A 23820-nucleotide genomic window follows, 5' to 3' on the forward strand; every position below is an offset into this window, starting at 1 on the left:
AACAGACAAGTAAGTTAATTTCACTGTTTAACAGATCACTTTAAATTTACTCAAATCTTAAAACTTTGAGATGTTGTAAAAAAAAAAAGACTGGTTCCAACTAATTGCAATCTATAACTGCTGGAAAAATTAAAATTTGTAATGAATATGATGGTCCTTCTTGTACCCTGTACAACACAAAATATAACCATACTTTCTAGACTTTCAAATTATGCTTTTGAAAAGTTGGTGCTAAAAAGCACTTAAACATATTTAGTCAAAATGTTCAAAGGCATTTGATATAAAAACTATTCAATAGTTCAAAGATTCCTGTCTGCTATTTGGCCTTAGAAGATAATTATGAATGTTTAATCTCTGAAAAGGCCTGAATAATTATATAGTCATTTTGATGATTACAAGACCAAGAAATCTGGCTACTTTTTCAATGCTTCAACCACAAGCTTTACCTGGTATAAGAGCAAAACGTCAGTGATATTTTCTCATGATCTACTTGCAGTTTTCCTGTCTTGAAATTGTCTTTAACAGGAACCAAGTATGGCAGTTTCTGGGGCAGTCCAGCCAACAACTGACCAATGCAGACATGGATGGCTAGAGCCAACCATCAGACTGAACTCAGGAAACCTGGTGGGGGAGCTGGCAGAAGGATTGGAGGGGCTAAGGGGGGGATTGTATCCCATTGCAAGAACAACATAGGCGGACCTGACTACCCAGTTCTTCCAGAGACTAGACCACCAACCAAGGAGTGTACCTGAAGGGATCCATGGCTCCAGATACATATGTAGCAGAGGATGGCCTTGCCTGACACCAATGGGAGGAGAGGATCTTAGTCCTGTGGAAGTTTGATGCCTCAGAGTAGTAGTAGCTGCAGTGGTGGGATTGGAGAGTGTGGGTAGCTGGGTGAGCATGCTCATACAGGCAAAAGGAAGGGGGACCAGATGTGGGACTGGGGGTGGCAGACAGGTAACTGGGAAATGGGATAACATGGGATGGGGGAATTGGTGGAAAGGGCAACCAAGAAGTAGGATATCATTTGAGATGTGAATGAATGGAGTGATTAATAATAATTAAAAAGGAAAAAAGTTTCTTACTCCTCTTTTGGGAAGCATTTTTAATGCTTATTTGTAAGTTGCAAAAATGGCTCTTGTTTATTGAAATTTTTATTTTTGTGTCCCATAATTATAAACAAAAAATAAATTATGGAAGAATCATATCAGAATATAATTTTCTCAGTGGAGTCTGGCAGTCATTACAGGGACTTTATTCCTTCCAACAAAGAAAAAGACAAAAGTGAAGTCAAACAGTTTAACCTAAGCCTCTGTTGAGTTAGTAGGTTTATCGGTTTATCGGGCAACCATTGACATATAGAACACCACTAAAGATCTTAATATTTGCAACAATGCAAATGAATTATCTTCAACTTCTGTGGATAAAATGGTCATAGCTTGCGGGACCTCATAAAACTGTGGTTCATGGACTTTTCAAAGGCTCATCAAAGAAACAAGGTATTTGTATGATTGTATGGTGTCTAGACTATGGGCACAAGGGACTTAGCACTGTGTTCATTTCCTTTTTAACAGGAGGTAAGGTAAGTGTTCCTTAACAAGGCATTGTTAATCATTTAGAATATTACATATCATATAGTCCAAACTTGTGTATGTGCCACCCTAACATATATATTGCCCAAAGAGCATTTTATCCCATGAAATTGGTGCTTGCTCATTCATGTTTATTGCTAGACTATTCATGACACCAGGGAATAGAATTTGTGTAGATGTCCACCAACACTTAAAGGGGCAATTGAAATGTGTTTATATAAAGGTACATTAAAATTTATTCTGCTATTAAAAATTAAATTATGAAATATGTAGAAAAAGGGGTGGATATGGAAAACATTACAATAAATGAGGTAAACAGGATCATAAATTTCATATATTCTCTCACATAAAGACCCCTGATTTAAATGTGTGTGTGCACACGTGTGTGTGTGCACATGAGAGTGCTCCACTTTTTTCCAGACCCTTGGTCTTCTAACTTCTCACCCTTTACTCCAAGCCTCTGCCAAAAGATGATCAAATTGTTTCTGTAGTTTGATCTTTCTAACATTTCTCTCTCCATATCTATGAGAAAGACTAAAATGAATCGATCCATGTGGCTGTGGTGGTTTGAATTTGGGAACCCTGATGACGTTCAGTCTATAAGCTAGAATGGCTAAAGGCATAAGAAGCAGTAACATGCCAAGCAAGTGATTTCTAGTCAGTGTATGCATGGTGGGGGTGAGTGTGGCTTAGCCTATTGAACAAGAAATAAAACCACAAAATGGGAATTAGAAAGTGATATATGACCAAAGAAAATAGGCTATGGGGTTAGACTATTAGGATGGAGATGTAGATTGGGAATCAGGGGGAAGAGCACAGAAGAACCGAAAGAAACAGATATTGGAAAAAAAAACATAATAAAGCCTAAGACACTGTATGCTAACTAAGAATGAGATAATGGATACACAAGATCTCAGTCCACCCAGATGATGTCATTCCTACTGTGTTTCTATTCAATTTCTTATTTAGAGAAAACACCTGATAAGTCTTAGGGACAGGCGGCCTAGAATCCTCAGCATACCTAGATAAGGGCTGCAGTGCAACTGTGGCCACTGCACCAGATGACCTCATAGTACACGAGCAACCAACCCAATCTCCCATCCACTGTTGTGGAGCTGAAGAAGTCAGATGTCCTCATCATTATCCCTGAGCTCCACAGGTGCCCCTTCATGAGCTGTGCACCCACAACACATCCTTGCTGCTGTCTCAGGATAAGCAGTTTTCATTTCCTAGATTCTGACTTAGTTTCCAGGAACTGATCACCATTCTGCCACTTCAAATAACAACCTGGCCCTCTGCCTCACTCTGCCCGGAGAGAGACACAGAATGCATTTTAGAAGAACTGAAAGGCTTTTGCATGTCAGGCGTTCAGAAAAAAAAAAAATCCAATAAAATGTTACATAGCTTCTACATAAGCAGATTTTCTAATTTTCCAACAAGAAAACATATTGTGCTGGCTTTTTTATGGTCAAAGGTGTGCTTAACATGTGGTTCTACTTACATATAAAATAGGCATAATTCCCAAAGAAGCTGTGGACTTGGAGCCAATGTGTTCCTCATGTAGACCTCTTCCTCTGATCCAGTAACTAATGTGGCTTAGAAAGCTGTTAAATTTGAGTGGATTTCAGATGAAGAGTGTTGAGAGATGGGCTGATCCAAGATTTTGTCAGATGCCCCAATAAAAGGACAAATGAAGCTTAGTTCTTTATCCTTTCCCAGGGGCAGATTTGGCAAGGCTAGTCTAGGGCTGAGGCCATTGCCTTGAAGAACTTAAGGTTTCAGTTCCCTAGCACTTGGCTTTTCCCCAAAAAGAGACTGGGCATATTAGTGTCAAGGCCACTATATTCTTAGTCTGTAATTTTCCTGAGAGCCACAGTGTGTTCTTTGTTGAACATTGCTTATCACATGGAACATAAGCATTGTAGAAAACATAGCTTGTGCTAACCTGATCCCAAACTTTTCTCCTTTAACTTCTGATAAACTGCTCCCCTCTTTCAGGACTCTGTCCTTGAAGAACGCCTGCCAGTCAATGTCCGAAGGGAAATCTGTAAAAGTGATCTGGATTCTTAATAATGTGTTTCTGCAATTACACAACCTAGAATACTCAATGGTACATCAAGTGTTGTCATTCAACAATGATTCTCTTTGGCAAATTTCACAAGACCTTCAAGTCGGTGGTTCAAACACTTCAGATTTTGGACCAATACAGTCTTATAAACGCAACTCATCTTCCTTTGTAAACAGTTACCCCTGGGATATATGGTTTCCTCATATTTTGAGAGTCCAACATCAATGAATACCGAACCATCAAAACATGGCATTATGCACAAAAAGCATAATCCTTTGGCATATATTTATGTGTATGTGTGTGTGTTTGTGTGTTCATGCATATATGTGTGTGTACATATATACTAAAGAATATGAGAAAAAATGAAAGTGTTTTTGCTTGTGTATTTTCTTAAGCATTATGGATGAATATGGCAGAAATCATTTGTAGATGAATTCAGTATTTCAATCCATTTATTTATTAAAAGACTTTGTCACCCTAATTAGAGATTGGAGTCATCTAATCAATCAATGGGCTGAATAGAAGATAAATGTGGAAAGGAGATATTGTATTCTCTCTGCCTGATTGGTTGTCTTGGGGCTTGAGCTTTTTCTGAACTCAGAATAAAATTTACTTGCTGGCATGTTTCTTATGCCTTTAGCCAATTCTGCTTATACACTGAACATTGTGGAAATTCCCAAACTCAAACCACCACAGCGACATGGATCGATTTCATTTTAGTCTTTCTCATAGATATGGAGAGAGAAAATGCTAGAAAGATCAAGCTACAGAAAACATTTGATCATCTTTTTGGTGGCAGCCGAGAGTGAAGGGTGAGAAGTTAGAAAACTAAGGGTCTGGAAAAGCCTGGAATTCTAGCAGAGGTGCTGGGATGGAGGATTGCATTATTGGATATCCACAAAACCAACACAATGTGTATTGTCAGGAATGAACTGTGATCATACTGTGGAGTTTGAGAAGGGCTCTCTATGGAGGTTTTCTGATGGAAACAAATCTATCATTCTGAAGCCAGAGGTTCTTTTGTCTAGTGGTTGTGGGGCTGGATAAGAATTTTATAAAAATATTTTAGGCTCATTTTTCTCAGCCAGTCTAAGATGATGTTGAAAACAAGGCTTATGAATTTGGAAAGAGTATTTGATTATGATTCTTTAATGGGATATATTTAAAGAACAAGAATAATTTTAAAATCAATTCAGTAACTATGTTATTGGTTTGGGAATTGGAATAATTTTTCTGAAGTGGGATCTAGATCTGAAGAAGAAGAAAATGAATATTCTTCTAGATTTGTTGGAAATAGAGATTATGAACACCTGATAAACTTGAAAATGTTTGTGCAATACTATCTATAAGACTGGAAAATAGTTGGCTTTAAGTGGAAAACATCAGTCTAAATCTAAAATAGTTCATTCTATTTAAAGAATATTTTCTATATCTGTCTGCTAAAAAGTATTTTAAATGACACCACTCTGTGTGAATTTAATCAGATTAACTGGAGTTTGCTACAATTAATTTTGTTTTAGAACTTTATGTGAGCTTTCATTAGAAGCTCAAATTTGAATATTTTTTGGAAAAGTTTGTTTTTAGTCTCTAATCTCTCTTATTTTACTTTTGTGGTTCTTCTGGTTTTGTTGATGGGAAGGTTTATATATCCTAGGCTGCAGTGACTGTGTGTCCATTTTCGATATAATGGGCCCAAAATTTAACACAAACCTTGGGTAGGGATAGAGTCTAATGTTGTTCACTCTAGAAAGTTCAGATTTGAACTTCCTCCTATGCCATATCCTACAGTTTGCTAGCAGCCAAAGATAATGATTATTTGAATATGCTATTTTATTTGAATTTATAAAATGGTATATATACATATACACATACACATATGTATGTATATATATTCTATTCACCTGCAATTTGGCTAATTTAAAGTATATGCCTATCAGTGACTTGGAAATAACTTTCTACTTTGTAAATGTTGTATTGATGATCTCATTCACCCAATCTGTATTGGTTTTCAAAATGGAGGCATGAAAAGAATTGTTAATGAAACATCTTTTTGACGTGCCATAAACATACTAACATCAGATTTCAAACACAAATGATTGATTCCGAACAATTCTTAAAAGGAAGATTCTACCAATATATTCCAGTATAAAAGAGGCACCAGCATTAGAATCTCTGATTTCGATCTTCCAAGAATACCTGAAGATTCAATCATGTGTTTGAAGACTAGGGGCAAAGAAGAACAGTCCTAAAAGATGCCATCAGTCCAGTTCCACCAAAATAATTTTCTCAAGAAGAAACTAACATTTCAGAGTCTAGGGCTTAGAATGTGAGGCTTGCATATAATTATACCAACCCAGCTAGAAGTAATTATCTACAGATTACCTCAGGCACCCTGTAAGAAAGAGTCCCTATAAAAGAACACAGTGTCATAAGAGTTCAGTAATTATAACAATTCACTAGGAAGAAAGTACCCTTTTCTCAGTGGATAAATAAAACAGACAGTGAAACACTACTCTGACAAAGATATTCCAGGTCTACCATACTAGAAGTAGGCATTTACTTTCTTTATATGGACGTTTCCTACTTTTAAAAATATTATTATTATAAAACTATGCATATTCTCTGATAAAAATAAAATATATGATGTTTTAAAGGTTTTATTTTTAGTGTGTACATACACATACATATATACATATATATGTATATATACACAATACACACACACACATATATATATATATATATATATATATATATATATATATATATGTTTCATGTCTAACTAAGTGTTGTGATGAGTATGTGGTAGCACTTTTGAGAGATCAAAAAAGTCTAGATGACAATAATAAAAGCAGGCACTGGCCCTGAAAAAATGAGTAACAAAGACCCACAATGCAATATTACTCCTGCCCTTAGTGATAAGCCCAGGGCAACCCAATTCTTCATCAGCCAGCGTCCTCTGCCCTGTCACAGTCACTTCTCTATGGTGGCATGGACCCAGCCTTGCATAGCTAAGTGGCAGAGAGGCTTGTTTCAATTTTGGTGGCTGATTGTGCTTCAGGACTCTATTGTATGTGATCTTGTCTTGATACTTGATGTTAATTATAGCCTGTAGTCCATGTAAATGAAACTGAGATGAAGCATGTGATTTCAATTACAGAGCCAAATCTCACAATTTGAGACTGTCACTGCAAACACTATTCTGTAAGAATGAGCCTCACTTCATACTGGGTATTAAAAGATACTTTTTAAAAGCTGGTCATAACAAAAAGCATGGAGAGTTGCAGTGTTTATTACTTATTTTAGAGATTCCTGTGCATTTTCACTGAAGAAAATACAGAAAGAAGAAAGAAAGAAGGTATAGAGGAAGGGTATGCAGAAGAGGAGAAAGTAGGGTAAAAAGGAGGAGGGAAAACTATAGCTCATCATATAGAGTGACAATATCCCTGTAATATGATTTTACACAGCACAGCATTAGATAATCTGCAAGTCCCTAGAGTTATTAGTTAATTTTTAAAGTTGTCTAAAAGCAATTTTTATACACTATAGTCTTCCCCTTCACATAGATTTGCCAGCACTTTAAATACATAGGAAAACATATATTTAATATAAATGTGAATTTCATAATGGCCCACAGTCAATTGGCAATATTCTTTGCTAACTGTTTCTGATGAAACATTGTAGACTGAAATAGAAAGTGCTTCATTATTAACAATGCTCTAGGTGAACACAGGAGTGGGGTCCACTAACACTAACTTGCATAACTCTGTAGAGTCACTGTAACCCTGTTCCTTGTGTGGTTTCACAAGTGACCATGCATGAGTTTCTTTGGAAAGAAAGGTCCAGAAAACACTCTGAAAACTTAGAGATGTTGCTTGCATTTACCATAGGTGTCCCTCTTAAAAATGCAAATTTTCCTCAACAGAAAATCTTCTTATATCAGCTCATTGCTGGGATGCCTACAGACATTAAGCCACTGCCACCCAAAAGAGTAGATACAGGCTACCATACCGAAATCTTATTTAATATGCCTCAATGCTCAAGTCTGCTGAGCCCATGCCAATGAAGACAGAGAAGCAGAAATGGTAATCTGATTCTTGTTTTTTAGACCCACATCTAGGATAGGTTTCTCAAAGATGCAGTCTCATTGATTATCTGTGAGGCAGAAAATAATGATATGAGTCCAAATATAGATTTCAAGTGATTTTCTTTCAAAGGGGAAAGTTGTTTTGAAACTGAGATAAAACATAATCTGAAAAGTTAATTTTTTTTTTTATCAAAAGTCTTAAACAAATGGGTAGGGGTGGTAGAGTCACCTTGCAGAGTGTCACCCTGCTTAGTCTACAGCATATGTAGGAGTCATTGTTACCACTGGGTCAGTGCATCTAACAAATGAAAAAAAGTCACACAGGATATGGCAATATAATCATACTCATCTATCGACTTCCCAGATTTTGATTCTGATTTCCACATTTGCCCTTATGCAATAATGTGACCTTTCATCATTTAAGAATGTACAATGATTTGGACTGTGATTCATATCCCCTATTATATTTAAAATCAGAATCAGCCATGAACTGACCACATTAAGCATGTCTTAGGATGGATTTGAGAGTGAGTGCTCTCTCTATGTTCTTGAATGTGCAGAGTTTGGCAGACATCCAGAGTCCTGGCTTGTGTCTCTGTTACTATGACTAAATAATGACCAAAGACAATTTACACAAAGAACGACTTTGTTTCCATTTTAATTCCGTGTCATAGTCCATCACTAATGGAATTCAGGGCAGAAATTCAAATCAGGAACCCACAGGCAGAAACTGAGGCAAAGACCAGAGAAAGAATGTTACTTGTTAGCATGGTTTCCATGGATCATTCAGTTTGCTTTCTTATATGCACCAGGATCATTTCTCCAGAGGTGGCACTGCCCATGTTAAATGGGAACCTCATGCAGCCATTATCCATTAAGAAAATATACCACACATCTATTTTTAGGCCAATTGGATAGAGGTAAATGCTTAATTTAGGTTTCCTCTTTCCAGGTGACTCTAGTTTGTGTCAAGCTGACAACAACTTGCCAGCACAATTGACCAGAAAATATCATACTTGTCTACCATATTGACAACATTATGCTGCTTGAATCAAGGAAGCAGGAAATAGCAAGCCAGTCATCCATGTTCCTCCTAAATTCAACAGGGTCAAGTTGCTCACAACAACATCCCATATCTGACACCAACTGTATACTAATATTTTTCTGTTGCTGTGATACAATAGCATGATTGAGGCAGTTGACAGAACCCAGGCTTTGTTTTGGCTCATAGTTGAAGATGGAGACTACATACAGATTGGGGATGCAAGGCAGCTCAAAGGCAGGGTAGGAAGTTGAGGAATCACATCCTCACACATAAGTGGAAAACAGAGGCATTGAACTGGAAGTGGATGATGGTCTATGCTCCCAGAGCCCAACCATAGGTGTACTGTCTGCAGGACATCTGTACTTCCTGATCCTTTCCCAAATAGTGCTACCTGCTGGGAACCAAGTTTCAAGAGCATCATCCTATTAGGGCCATGCTCACTCAAACCACCCCACCAGGACTGTTGCACAACACTGTAGAATAATAATAACATCACCACTACTGTATAATTCCTATTTGTTCTATAAAATGGCCTCCTCTCCCATTTGTGGAAATGAAACTCAGGACTTTGATCTTCTTCACAAGCCTACCACACCTATTTCTTTATAATCCCTGGCTTCAATTCCAGAAAACATGACTTTTGCCTCAAAATTTATTCCAATATCACAATAATATGTTTAGAATTGTCCAAAGGTCCATACAATGTATACCAAAGGTGAGGGACAATGTCGTGTTCCATATATATTGTCAAATATATTCTGTCATTTTTCACTTAGAATAGACATGAAGATTGACTGAGTATTGTCCAGCCCTATTTTTGTTATCTAGCGAAGCACTTAGTGACACTGTGCTATGTGGTTCTGGTCTTTAGAAAGAAGGACTTGTGATACATGATATTTGAAGGCCTTTTCTAGTCAAGCCTTGCCTTAACTCTGTAACTAAAGCATACTATTATGACCATATTGAAATTTAATTCTTAATTTCCCCTTCATTATTTGGTCATCTGGAATTCTTAGGTCCCTATTCTTCATCTTCAACTATGGGATCTGGAAGGTTGAAATGTCAAGTTTATTCCTCAGTGGAGAACTTCTGCTGAAAAAGAAAAGCAAGAATTTTGTCTCTTCCTGTTTTAACTTTTATTCCTGCATTCCCAGGTTAGGATAAAAGCTATTGGCTCTAACTTTGACAAGTTCTGGCTTTAAAAATATGCCAAACAGAAGAAGACAATTATGGACTCAAGCTTGGCTAATATGCTCCAAGTTTGCTCAGACCACTTGAAGCTTACATTCCTTTTCCATTTGCTGTTTAGATGGAGTCTGTGGCAGAACATTCACTTTCATCCAATCACACTTAGACTGACATTCTGAAGAAAGTGACCCCAATCTGATCAAGAATGCAGAGAGGCTTGAAGGTTCTTTAATGACTGCTGCAGAAGAATGAAAGGATGCAGCCGCTACTCTGATTTCAGGCAAGCATAAATGTTCCAGAGACAGGAATGACTTGCTCAGACCTATTGCCTGGCATGCTTGCCACCTGTCCTGGAATAACTGGTGCTGCTTCTCCCATTAGAGGGGACTTTAGACTGTAGCCTTTGAACAGCCTCTGTTTGAGTTTCTTAAAAGAAGTATTAGGCCATTCTAGAGTGTCTGTATCACTTCCTTTCCTAGTTGTTGCATGGGTAAAAATGCCCAGAAAAAGGAATAAGGGTAAAAGGATTGATTCCAACTCATAGTTCCAAGTTACAGTCAATCATGGAGAAGTCAAGGCATCAGAATCTTGAAGGAGCTGAACACATGGCAATAAAGGAACATAGGAATGAAGAAATTCACATGCTAAGCTCCCTTTCTCTTATTTGCACAATCGAGGAACCCCTGTTTGGGAATGTCCCACCTACATGCAAGGTGGCTTTCTCCCCATCAATTAAGAATTCCCACAAGCATGCCCAGAGGCATATCTCCCAGGTGATGCTAGGTCCTGTCAAGTTGTCAATTAACACTAATCATTTCATCACCAAACTTGTACATTTTCTGGGAGTAGAAATACAGTAGTTTTCAATACACTGTACAGTTAAGTTGGTGATTCTTAAACTTTCTGACTTTAATCATTAGTATCTTTTAACTATTAAACTTCCAAATAAACAGTTTCTTCCCCACTTCAAAGAGTTGAAATGGTTGTTTTATGAATGTTTTATAACTTGTCATGTATAAACTCACATCACATATAATATTTTCCTTTATTTTTAATTTATGTTTCTTAATATATGGGAATAACTGTTTCTGTATTGTTTTCAATAAAAACCTTCATCTAAAGTGTACTGTGTGTGTGTGTGTCTCTGTTTGTGTGTGTGTGTGTGTCTGTGTGTGTGTGTCTGTGTGTGTGTGTGTGTGTTTGTGTGAGAGAGAGAGAGAGAGAGAGAGGCTGGAGTCTTCTTTCTTCATGTAAATTAATTGGATTTTTGCCTCCTTCTCTTGCTTGCCATCGGGAAGGGGAAACACGAATTGAGAGATTGCTGCATATGGAGCAAAGTACTGAATGGTCCTTCAGGGACAACTTTCTGCCAATTTTTCATCCTAAATGTGTTTTATGTTCACAATGGTGTCCTCGACTAAGGATAGAATACCAGTTTCACTCAAGTGTAAAGGATCCCAGCCTCCCTGTTTTAATGGGGTTGTGTTACAGGGCCTGTCTATCATGACACTATCACTCAGATCCTCCTAGTACAATGATCATTTAGTAAGAAATAGGAAACAGGTTTGCTTTACATTTGAAATCTGGCATTTAACTTATGATTTTGTCAATAGACACTAAAGGCCACAGACAAGAGGGGATGATGAATCAGCTCTCAGCTTTCAGATCTGTTGTGTGCTGTCTTGGGTTGCAACGTGCTCATCACAATAATGTAGGCTAGATTCAAAAGAAAGGAGAGAAGTCCATTTCTGAAGAAGTATCCACACATCCACAGGGGAATCCTATGAAAGAGCTGTGAACATAAGATTACCCATTTACTTACAGTTGCTGCGAGGTTGTTCCAGTCACAGGGAACTTTTAGTTCCTTATTACTTTCTCCTTGCTTTCTTTTTTTTAATTGACTATTTTATTTACATTTCAGATGTTGTCCTCTTACCCCATTTCCCCCAACCCAGGAGCCCCCTATCCTATCCCTCCTCCTCCTGCTTCTAAGAGGATGTGCCCCCACCAACCCCCCAACTCTCACCTCTCCACCCTCAAATTCCCCCACACTAGGTGTCCAGCCTTCATGAGACCAAAGATTTCCTCTCCCACCTATACCAAACAAGGCCATCCTCTCCTACATAGGGAGCCATGGGTCCTTCCATATGTGCTTCCAGGCTGGTGGTTTAGACCTTGGGAGCTCTGATTGGTTGGTATTGTTGCTCTCCCCATGGGGCCCCAAACACTTTCAGCTCCTTCAGTCTTCCCTCAAACTCTTCCATTGGGAACCCCATGATGAGTTCAATAGTTAACTGTGAGCATCCACCTCTGAATATGTCAGACTCTGGCAGACCTCTAAAAAAACAACTATATTAGGCTCTTGTCAGCATGTACTTCCTGACATCCACATCAGCATCCACCTTTGGTGACTGCACATGGGATGGATATCCAGGTGGAACTGTCTCCAGAAGGCCCCTCCTTCAGTTTCTGTCCCACACTTTGTCTTTATATTTGCTCCCTTGAGTATTTTGTTACTTCTTCTAATAAGAATCAAAACACCCATACTTTGATCTTCCTTGTTCATGAGCTCCATGTGGTCTGTGAGTTGAATCTTGGGTATTGTGAGCTTCTGGGCTAATATCCAATTATCAGTGAGTGAGTACCATGAGTGTTCTTTTGTGATTGGGTTACCTCACTCAGGACGATATTTTCTAGTTCCATCCATTTATCTAAGAATTTTATGAGTTCATTGTTTTTAATAGCTGAGTAATACTCCATTGTGTAAATGTACCACATTTATTGTATCCATTCCTCTGTTGAAGGACATCTGGATTCTTTCCAGCTTCTGGCTACTATAAATAAGGCTGCTATGAACATAGTGGAACATATGTCCTTGTTATATGTTTGAGCATCTTCTGGGTATATGCCAAGGAGTGGTATAGAGAAGGTGGGGAAGAATTTTGAATTTGAACTTGGGCACAGGCTAAAAGTTCCTAAACAGCACACCAATGGCTTATGCTCTAAGATCAAGAATTGACAAATGGCACCTCATAAAATTGCAAAGCTTCTGTAAGGCAAAGGACACTGTCAATAGGACAAAATAGCATCCAACAAATTGGAAAAAGATTTTTCCAATACTACAACTGATAGAGGGCTAATATCCAATATATGCAAAGAACTCAAGAAATTAGACTCCAGACAACCAAATAACCCTATTAAAAATGGGGTACAGAGCTAAACAAAGAATTCACAACTGAGGAAACTCGAATGGCCAAGAAGCACCTAAAGAAATGTTCAACATCCTTAGGTATCAGGGAAATACAAATCAAAACAACGCTGAGATTTCACTTCACACCAGTCAGAATGGCTAAGATCAAAAACCCAGGTGATAGCAGATTTTGGTGAGGATGTGGAAAAGGAGGAATACTCCTCCATTGTTGGTGGGATTGCAAGATGGTGTAATCACTCTGAAAAACAGTCTGGTGGTTCCTCAGAAAATTGGACATAGCATTACTTTCTTCTTTGAATGAGTATTTGCTGTGTGTCTTTTTTGGCAGCCCAATGTGCCTCCCCAAGAAAAGGCACAAGAAAAGACTATGTGGTTTTTGTCTGAGAATAGTAAGACTCATTGAAATAATTTAACATTACATACAATACAAAGCACTACAAATGACTTGAAACATTTAAGGAGATGGGCAGAATTTCTAATGTCTTGGGCAAGGGTCTAACTTCCCTCTTGTCTTTCCCAATTATATATTACATTGTATTTAATACCATAAAACTCATCAACAAGGATTTTCAGGCATGTAAGTTGAGGAGAGTCCTAAGCACCCAGAGAAGAATGAGGAAGTGAGGCAAGAAGAGAGGCATGAAGTTAAATACTGATGCTTTAGTGAGCAGGCTGCTGCCTTAGTGACATGGTCTCAGTCTCACAGGATGTTCTGATAACAGCCCAGAACATCTTCCAACTGCTTGGCTTTTTAAAGCATCAAGCTTTCTCTAACATTACATGGAAGATATAATGAACTGCATCAATTCTTAGGTGTACTCAAACTACCAATGAGCATGAACCAAGCACTCTTGCATATATACAGCACAGCATTGTGTTCTTAATGAATCCCATCAGGAGACTACAAACACATCTGAGATTGAAGAGTGTCAAGGGACTACCTGTGGGCTGCTGCTATGCTCTCCACTTCGGCTGTGTCTAGAGTATATTTTCAAACACATATGAACACTTAGTAGCATTATAAGAAATGTACATTCCCTCAAATCTTACAATAAATGGACTATACCTTTTTCTTTAATCTATACTTCTGTTTATATTTTGCTTGTTATAATAAAAATAAAATATTATAACTATTTCCTAATGGTTTCCCTGCCTCCAGTCCACTGACACTCTGATCCATCATACATATTGTTATGAGATTAACATCTTTTGTCTTTATTAAATACAGCCAGTATTTTCTTCATGTGTGGGAAATGCTAAGTTTGCCAGTGTCCATATACACTGCATTCTACAGTGTATGCCTACTTATATTGAGTTATTATTCACAACTGTCTTGTGGATATAAGAATTATTTTCACTTTTGGGAAAAATAAAATTTATTTTGTAATTTTATTCATTTAATTTAAGTGAAACCCTTATATGTTATTTTAGATTCAATGGACTTTGAAGTTGAATATTAAGGCTCCCATTGTAACTCACGTGCCCTAGTAACCCCAGCCTCCAATCCTCCAAGTGAAGCAGAAGGAGTGGGTCAGAGCTAATGTGGTAATCAAAGAAGCACTTCAGTGTCAGCTTAGCAGAGTGTGATCTGACATTCACTATATATATGCATATATATATATATATATATATATATATGCAAGTAAAATAAAGACTTTTCTATGTGTAACACCCACTTCTCACAGAAATGTATGAAAGGAGACTCACTGTCTCAGAGCATGTTGCTTCCCAGTGTCAACTTAACGTCCTTGTCCTTGTCTTAGCAGGAAGTAAAACTCCATTAATTTGCCAATGAGAAGAAATGAACTTGTGAGCTTCTTTTGCTTTAATCTTACCACCTTCAGCATCACATACATATTGGGGAGGAGAAGAAGAATAACTTGGAAATTAAAGAATATTTGAAGGTGAAAGTGATACAGCTCTTTATCTCAACACTAGGGAGGTAAAACAGAAGGGCCTGACTTTGAAGCCATCTTTCAGTGCTTAATGATATTTCCCCAAATCTAAACCAAACTCTATTTTTTGTGATAAGCATAATCATATGAATTATACCTCCCAGTGTTAAAGTTGGTGAAAGCTTCCAAGACATATTTAAGCACACTCAATTGTATGCCCAGTGGTCTAATGACACTGTAGACCAGGGTCAGATGTACAAGTGAAAATTTTAAAGGGAAAAAGACTAGTTTAAGCTGCCTACCAGGTAGCAAATGAAAATCAGAACTTAATTTAAAATACCTGCACTCCCCGTTGCTGTGGAGCAAAGAGCCAGAGTCACATGGTACATGTTAGAGACACATTGGTTTAAAACTTATAAATGCATTTGAGAAGTCATCAATAGACTCTGGTGCATGATAAAATTTGCATTAAAATTCCTAAATATGTCTTACCACTACAAGTGAGAACAGAAAAACCCGTGAGACCGGAGTTTTTCACTCATTAAAAATCTTCTTGTCATTTATATGAAAAAGTAGAACAAGGTACATCCAAGTATTCCTTTTTCCTGAAATGACTTTCCACCACAGAAAAAAAATGAGGGGACAGTTGGAAAGGCAGAAGCAGGTTCTACTGGAAGCTGACCTGTACTCACACTCACCCAGGATGTCAAGCTATCAGAAATAAAATTCTGTTCTGTTTCATAAGCCCTGAAGAATTTGTAACTTTGTTGTAGAAAAGAAAGTTAAATGCCATTAATGGAAGTCTATATGTAAGGTGAGTGTACTATGTTACTTTAACATTAATATATAAATTGATGTATATGTGAATGTTGAGATAATTTTTAGTTTTTCTTTTTATTTTTTGAAATTACTTTTTTGAAATATAATCCTTAAGTATAATTACGTATTTTCTTCTCTCCTCCTTGTAACCTCCCATATGCCCCTCTTTTCTTCCTCTTTTTTTCAAATTCATTGCTTTCTTTATCATTAATTGTTCTTAAGTATATGTATATACATATACACACAAATCAAACAAGTATAAATAAATAAATAAATAAATAAATAATTTGTATGTACATCTTCAGATTCAGGTCTGGCTATTTGTTATTGAATAACTAGTTGCTGTGCTCTTCTTTGGAGAACACTATTTCATGGGAGTATTCACAGAATTCTGTTTAATGCCTTCCTTGTTCTTTGACTATTTGTGTTTATTGTTTTGCTTGTTTCTTGATTATTTTCATCTATTGTCATGCTAGAGCCTCAACTTAGAACTGAGCTTAATATATGCATTTAATTAAAATAGTATAAAAGCAAAAAAAGGAGGAGGGGTGATGGGATAGGGGGTTTCTAGGGAGGGGAAATGGGGAAAATGGATGTCATCTTAAATGTAAAAAAATATGCAATAAAAAAATTAAAAATAAATAAATAAATGAGTGAATAAATAGAATGTAGTTAGGCATTATATTGCTTTAGTAAAGTAGTATTTATAGACACTTCTTCAGGATCCATAATTTCACAAGCCTTAGGAAGTTGGTGGGATTTCCGGTATCAAGAATGTTTTTATTTGTTGAGTGTGGAATATTTAGATAAATCTGAGTTCAGAATATTAGAATAAACTTCCTCATAACTATTCTGTTTTTGAGGAAAAAACCATAGCACATGTAAGACATAAATCAGAGACTTAAGCTAAAGCAGGGCTGAAAACCTTTGACATTACATGTCATAGCTTTCACCATCAAAGCATAAGTAAAAGGAATTAATGGACAGTTGGACAGATGGTTGGATGGACAGATGGATGGTTGGGCAGATGAAGACAGGGGAGAAACTAGAGGACATATCTGCATGCTGAAATACTGTCACTCATCAGCTACACAGCCAGAAGGTTATCTAAGACTGTTTAAAGGGATTTAAAGCAAAATAAAAAATAAATATTAAATAATTACTGAGATGAAGATTAAAGAAACAGAAAACATTTTTAAAAGTTTATTTTTTAACCATTTAGACAAGTTTATAGTCTGATATTTATAAACATTTTTAATATTTTTTATATTATAGAAGGAATCCAAATACATTTGCTTCCTGATCACATCAAAACCCATTTTTATCATCAGAGAGCTCATAGTTAAAGCCCATTTTCACTCTCCTGACTCAGGATCATGTATATGAATCACACTTCCTTGATAGTTTTTTTTTTCCTTCAGTCTCAGAAATTTTCTGACTCTAAGTTTATCAGTGCTGGCTTCCCATTTTAATTTCTGTCTCTTTGGAGTGTGTACACTGGTAGATACTCCTCCTAAGCATTCTTCAGTAACACTCTCATAGGGGAAGCAGTGTTGCACTGGAGAGCTGCCCAGGCTTGTATCATGAAACAAATCAAAACCTACTCAAGGCACAGTAGGAATAGATGAAAGATAACAATTCACATGATGGTAGTTTGTGTTTTTCACTAGAAGAATATCTGTCACAGGATTGCATGGTCTGTTGTAAAATAGGATATTAAAGAAACATATTGTGTAGAGAAAGCAAGCTAGATGGTGATCTTTTCTTGGTCTTTGATAGAAAGCAGAATGTGAAGGGCTAGCTGCCCCCTTGCTTTCTTTTTTTCATTTTTATTTTATATTTTATTTACATTTTAGATGCCATCCCCTTTCCCCATTCCTCTCTCTAGAAAACCCCTACCCCATGCCCCCTTTTCCTTTTTGCTTTTATACAATTTTTTAAATGTCAATCAAAGGATTTATAAGTTTGGTAATGCTCAATCAGAAGTGTAACCAACCTAGATATATCACCTATCTTTGACTGGTGGAGACACGTGAACATCTGCCTCCATGTCCCCCTCTCTTTCTCTCTCTTTCTCTCTCTCATCACAACCGAAAGGTTGGTGGTTCCAGCCCCCTTGCTTTCTAAGGAAACCTTGAACGTGAAGAATAGGCTGTATTCTCCATAGTCCTAATGTGGCACAAGAAATAAAACAAATATTTCCAAGAGTTTTTTTTTTTTTTAATTGAGAGGTAAAATACAAGTATAAATGGAAAGTAAGTACTTAGTTATGAGGAACTGGAGAATATTTTGGAGGTGATGTCTTAATTTGTGCTGAGTGAAGCTAAGAACCATGGTAATCACAGCTATTTGAAAAGTCCTGTTGGAAACAATGAATGTGCTTCTGATCTTTGAACTGCCTCACAACACTGTCATAGATACAGAATAGTTCATTTCCACCTTAGAAACAAGCACGTCCATCTCACAGGTGAAGTACCTGCTATGTTTTTCTGCTTAAGAAGTAATATATATCTTGAGTAAATGACTCAGTCAGTGGCTGGGTGGCACTTTGAGTGTCATGCTCTAATAAAAAACAGAGAAGCTACAAAGAGTTACTATGAGTGCACCCAGAAGTTGCAGAAATATAGAGAGGCACCATGGTAAATGTCTGGTAACTTAAGCATCAACAAAATAATTTTCAGGACTGAAAATATTCAACTTTTTCAAACGCAAAACTTCTTAGGTGATACAGAAAGAGAAACAGAAAAGAGATACAGAAAGAGATACAGTTAGAGAAACAGAAACAGGTCAGAATGTAGGTGGGAGTTGGACCAGTCAATCTTGTAAGATTGTAGGCCGGCTTCATTGATTCAAACACGGGACAGTCACCGAGTGCTTTGAGCTGGTTAATGATATGATTAGTTGAAAAAGCATTAGTGCAAGCTGTAGTAATTGTAACTGATAATAAGGAAAAGCAGAAAACATGAAAGAGAGTTCATTAACTGAAGAAAAAGATTGGTATTGATCTTTTGAGGAGAGCCCAAATATTATCGCTGTCACTGCAGAATTGAATTTGATAAGCAAATGTTGTGTGAGGCTCTACGATACAGGACGTCTATTTATGACTGTGATATACATTTTGAACATCATAAATCAGCATGTTGTATGGTTTATTCAATAGCAAAATCCAGGTGTTGAATATGAAACTATTTAGAATTAATTAAGACAGTGCATTCAGGTGAGTCTAAGAAAGATTCAAACTAGGAAATTTGAAAAGGAGTAAGTATGGCCCTGGATTATAAATTCTGCATTGGTGATACTGAGGCAGAGACATGAGTGAAAAGTCTACTACATGTACAGATCTTGATGTGATTCTAGAGATGGTGGTGAAGAATATCTAAATGAATGACTCAAAATAAAGGAACTTAAAGATTATAGTTCATAACACTAAAAATCTAGATTTGACATGCATGACTATTTTTATAAGAGATAAGAGGTAAGACAGACATTGAACAGACAAGGAACATACAAGGATTTAGCATGGAAATTACATAGGATTTTACCATGAATGGCTTTGGGCATACGGAGATTGAGCAAGGGTTGCAGAAGTAGGGAGAGCAAAACACCAAATGCCAATTAAGTATGTTAATTAAAAGATTATTTGTGGCGGAAAATAGAAGGTTTATTATTAGGAAGTGTCAGAGAATCTCACTCTGTTTTAGAAGAAAGTGTCGACTGTGGTTTTTCAACAGATCTTTGTTTTCTTTCTAGTGCCAAAAAGGTGTGTAGGAATTTGCAGCTCTATAAGACAAAGACCAAATACCTAAATAATCTGCATCACTTTATATTGAGAAGTAACCTTCAACCACTGATGATATACTGGAAAATAAAAAAAATTACAAAAAGCATTCCATTCTGGTATATTAAGGTTAGAATCCCGAACCAGATTCTATGAGCTAATTTAGACACAATAACAGATCAGCCACAGAAGCAGTGTGCTAGCTTCTAAGTGTTAGAGGTATTTAAATGAACCTCTTCTTTATGAGTAAATTTATGTTTCTGCATGATTCTAGGCAAATGAGTCCATATTTTGAAAGTTGTGCATTAAGTAAGTTCATTTTTGTTCTACTATATATAAATATCAAATAATATTTTTTTAAAATTTACTTGTGTATCTATTTGTACACATTTTGTGAGAAGTGGATAGTTGGTTTTCTGATTCATATGCAACTCACTTTTAAGTGGGATCTTCTGAAGCTTTATATCCAACCAGAAAAAATGAACTTGGTTAGTGTTAATCTACTATGCAATAGCATAAACTACATGTATGTAATATATTTTTCTATTTACCTTCTTTCTTACAATTGTCTATTTCTTCATTTAATTTAGGGTTTTGTTTCTCAGTTAAAACTCACTCACTTTATGAGTAGCCACTTCTGGCTATAAAGAATTCCTTTCTCCCTTATGTCACAGTACCTTTGCCTGTGAGTGAATCTACTTGCTTATACTGTAGGAACACTTACAATGTATTTCCTAACAATTATTTCTCTGTCTTGGAGAGCTATGCATTGTAATCTTATATGTGTTTTAAAACAACATCTTCCATTATTTCCCAGGGATTCCCTTTGCTCTGTTTTCTGTTGTGGGAGATATTTAAAATTCGTGGCACTCAATCTGGCTTGTTCTTAATGAGCCGCCATCTTCCTGACTAGATAAGGCCTGTGGCCACGAGCTGCAGCATGTTCTCGCTGCTGCTCTGCTCAGGCCACCAGCTCAGGCAGGCCGGAAGCAGTGGCCCTGTAACCCACGAGATGCCAGCGTGGGAGATGGCTCTGCCAATATTCCATGCTGTCTCCACAAGGCTGAGCTAACCCCAGACCATCCCACCATCCACGTGGCACCTGGTAGAAATGAGATTCTAATGTTTAAAGATCATCCAATAGCTGTATATATTTGGTAATGTTTAAATATATTTGGTCTTTTAAAATATATTCTGCTTTTCCTCATACTTGAAGAATACTATTTAATTTTATTACCATGCAGTCTGTCTTTTGGTGATTCGTCATTGTGCTTTGGCAGTGTTGCTAATGTCTTTATTTCTTTATTTTGTTGTGTGAGATATTTCCTTCACCTTAAAATTCTAGGTTGTATTTTACTCCTGAAACATTAAAGTGTCCATCACTCCTTTCTATTTTCTTGCTTTTGTTGATACATGGGCTAAAATCTTGACCCCAATGTTTCCCTTCATCTGTGATGGATCAATCTGATGTGGGTCTGTGTGAGACTTTCCCTTGATCTCCAGTTTTTTAGAAATCTGATATGTCTCCGTAAGTTTTGTTTCTTTCTATGTATCCTTGAAATTATCAATGTGCATAAGTTTATAATTCTCCTCAAAGTTAAAAAACAATGTTTTACATCAAATCAATTTTTATTCTACATTATGTGTTTTATATTGTTACTATTACATGTGACTTCTTTCTTCACTCTGAAATACATGTTTGATCTCATCCATATTCTTAGTTCATACAACAAATGTTTATGCCAATATTGCTCATTAATATATTTAATTTTTCCCTTGATGTTAGAATTTTACATCAGTGTAAAAACAAATAAAACACAAAAGAAAACTTTGCATTCACTGATCTTAGTATCCACTTCAATTCTGAGTAGCCATCTTTTTGTCTTTTCACATGACAATTTCATTGCACACCAACCATTGTGAATTTTACATTCTCTTAGGGCTGGACATTTTTACATTTCTATGAATCATGTTAGAGCTTATTTCTGGAATTCTATGGTCACTTTGAATTTGATCTCTTCAAATACTGCCTTTTATTCAGTAATGGCAGAACAAAGTAAACACTAAGACATTGTTTTCAGCTCCTTAATAAAGATTGTACTGAATTTTATCTATTATGCTCTATGATGTGCAAAGGTGTTCTGACTGCCTCTTGGGCAGAGACACTTCTCTGTACCACAGTTGAGATCAAAAAACTATGTTTTTCAATTCCACATAATTTCTTCACATAAATACCTATTATCCTACAGTGTCATTTGAATACCTAAGATAGATGCTATAAACTTCTAGTGTGTTTTCTCCATTCAATTAGATTCCTCTCTTACACTATTCAATTCTGCCCACCTTGGATACATCAGCATCTCGGTTATGCCATCTCCACTCAGAGCACTGTACTCTGAACTCTGCCCAGTCCCTTTACTCCTGTCTTAGGCCTAGAAGAAAGCTCTAACATTGCTCCCTACTTAGGGACTATAACCATCCATCTCCTGATCCCTAGCACTTTCAAACCTACAATCTCATGCTTTCACAAATACTACACTGGGGTTGTCAGTGAGATTGTCAAATTTGTCCCACATATTTATTCTGCCCAGAAACAGAAATGTCTTTTATATAGGTTTGATTTGTGATAAACCTTCTCAAGTTGAACAGAGACAAACCTTTATAAATCTGATGTTTGACTTGGAGCCAAAGAATACTGAGTATAAGATAAGGGCCTGACATCATTGTTTCTACTTCTTGTGCAAGCTATTACTTAGATAAAAGCACAGAGAAAAGTCACTGGCAGGACCCTTCAGTCACCTTGGATTCCAGGGATAAAAAAACCTATCCGAACAGAAATCACCATACCCCTGTAGTTGAAGATAATTATCTATGAGGCAAAGTTGTACCTAGAAGATGAGATCATTTTCTGAGAAGCAAATAATCCCTAAAAGTGACAATCTCTTCAAGCCTTCTTGTTGGGGACTGGCCTAGTGCTGTGTATATAAATGATAAATAAAGTACCCCAAGATCTGATTGCCTTTAGATGAGTGAATTACCATGAACATCAGTCTTTGTTATGTAAACCTTGCTGCCCAATTTAAGGCTAATTGGTTAATAAAAGGCTAGAGATTATAACCAGGCATTAGGGAGAAAAAGGCAGGACTTGAGGATGAAGTGAAGAGTCTCAGAAGAGACCAGGAGAAGGAAAACAGAAATAGAAATAGAAAGGAGACAGAGAGAAGAGGAGGCTGCCATAAGAGGATATGGACCATGAACACATGACCAGGAGAACTGGGCCCTGAGGACAGCCTGCTGGAGCAGAAATAACCCAAGTGAGACTTAAACAGCAAGTAACAAGGGACATGTGTGACATGTGTCTGGGATGTAACTTAGAATAGCTCACAACCTGCCCAGTCTAGTCTTACAGCTTATAAATAATATACCACGATATTGTGTTGTGTTTTTTTTTTTAAATACAGTCTAGCTAGAGAAAATAAAACATTTGCACAACCTTGCAGAACAGAACTGAAAAAAATGGCCAACCAGATCACACATTAGCTTGGCAGCATAATTTTCTTTGTCCTAACTCAAGATATTGTTCATAGTTTTAATCTTATTGGTAGAACTTAAAATGCCCCCAAATCCTTAAGTCTCATTCTTTTGGTCAATAATTTCAACTTCAACACTGTTGTTGTTCCACCTCAATCTCTGCCTGCATCACTTATTTTGTTAATCAACTTAACCTTGAACTTTACCAAAGCAATGAAATCCAGTGAACAGTCTTATTTACACTAGTCTTTTATTAAAAAAAAAAAAAAAAAAAAACAGAATCATTAGATTCAGAATAACTTGGACTCTTCGCAGCCAAAGTCATGACATTAATTCTTATATGGAAAAATTCAGATTAACATGAATCTCTAGTTTCATAATTGAAGGCCTCTCAAAAATTTCCACCAAGCCTCATATTTCCTCAATGATCGATTCCTTAAATGTTTTCTATCAGATATTTTATGTCTTCTCTCTTCTCAAATCAACAATATCCATCAGTCTCATGTTTTCATATATTTATAAAATATTTGAAAACAAATATCGACTTTTTTGTTAATGGTTTTGCACGGACTGTATTGTAAGCTCCATATTGCATTAACCAGT

Source organism: Arvicanthis niloticus, chromosome 4 (genome assembly GCF_011762505.2).
Source record: "Arvicanthis niloticus isolate mArvNil1 chromosome 4, mArvNil1.pat.X, whole genome shotgun sequence".
Classification (NCBI taxonomy): domain Eukaryota; kingdom Metazoa; phylum Chordata; class Mammalia; order Rodentia; family Muridae; genus Arvicanthis; species Arvicanthis niloticus.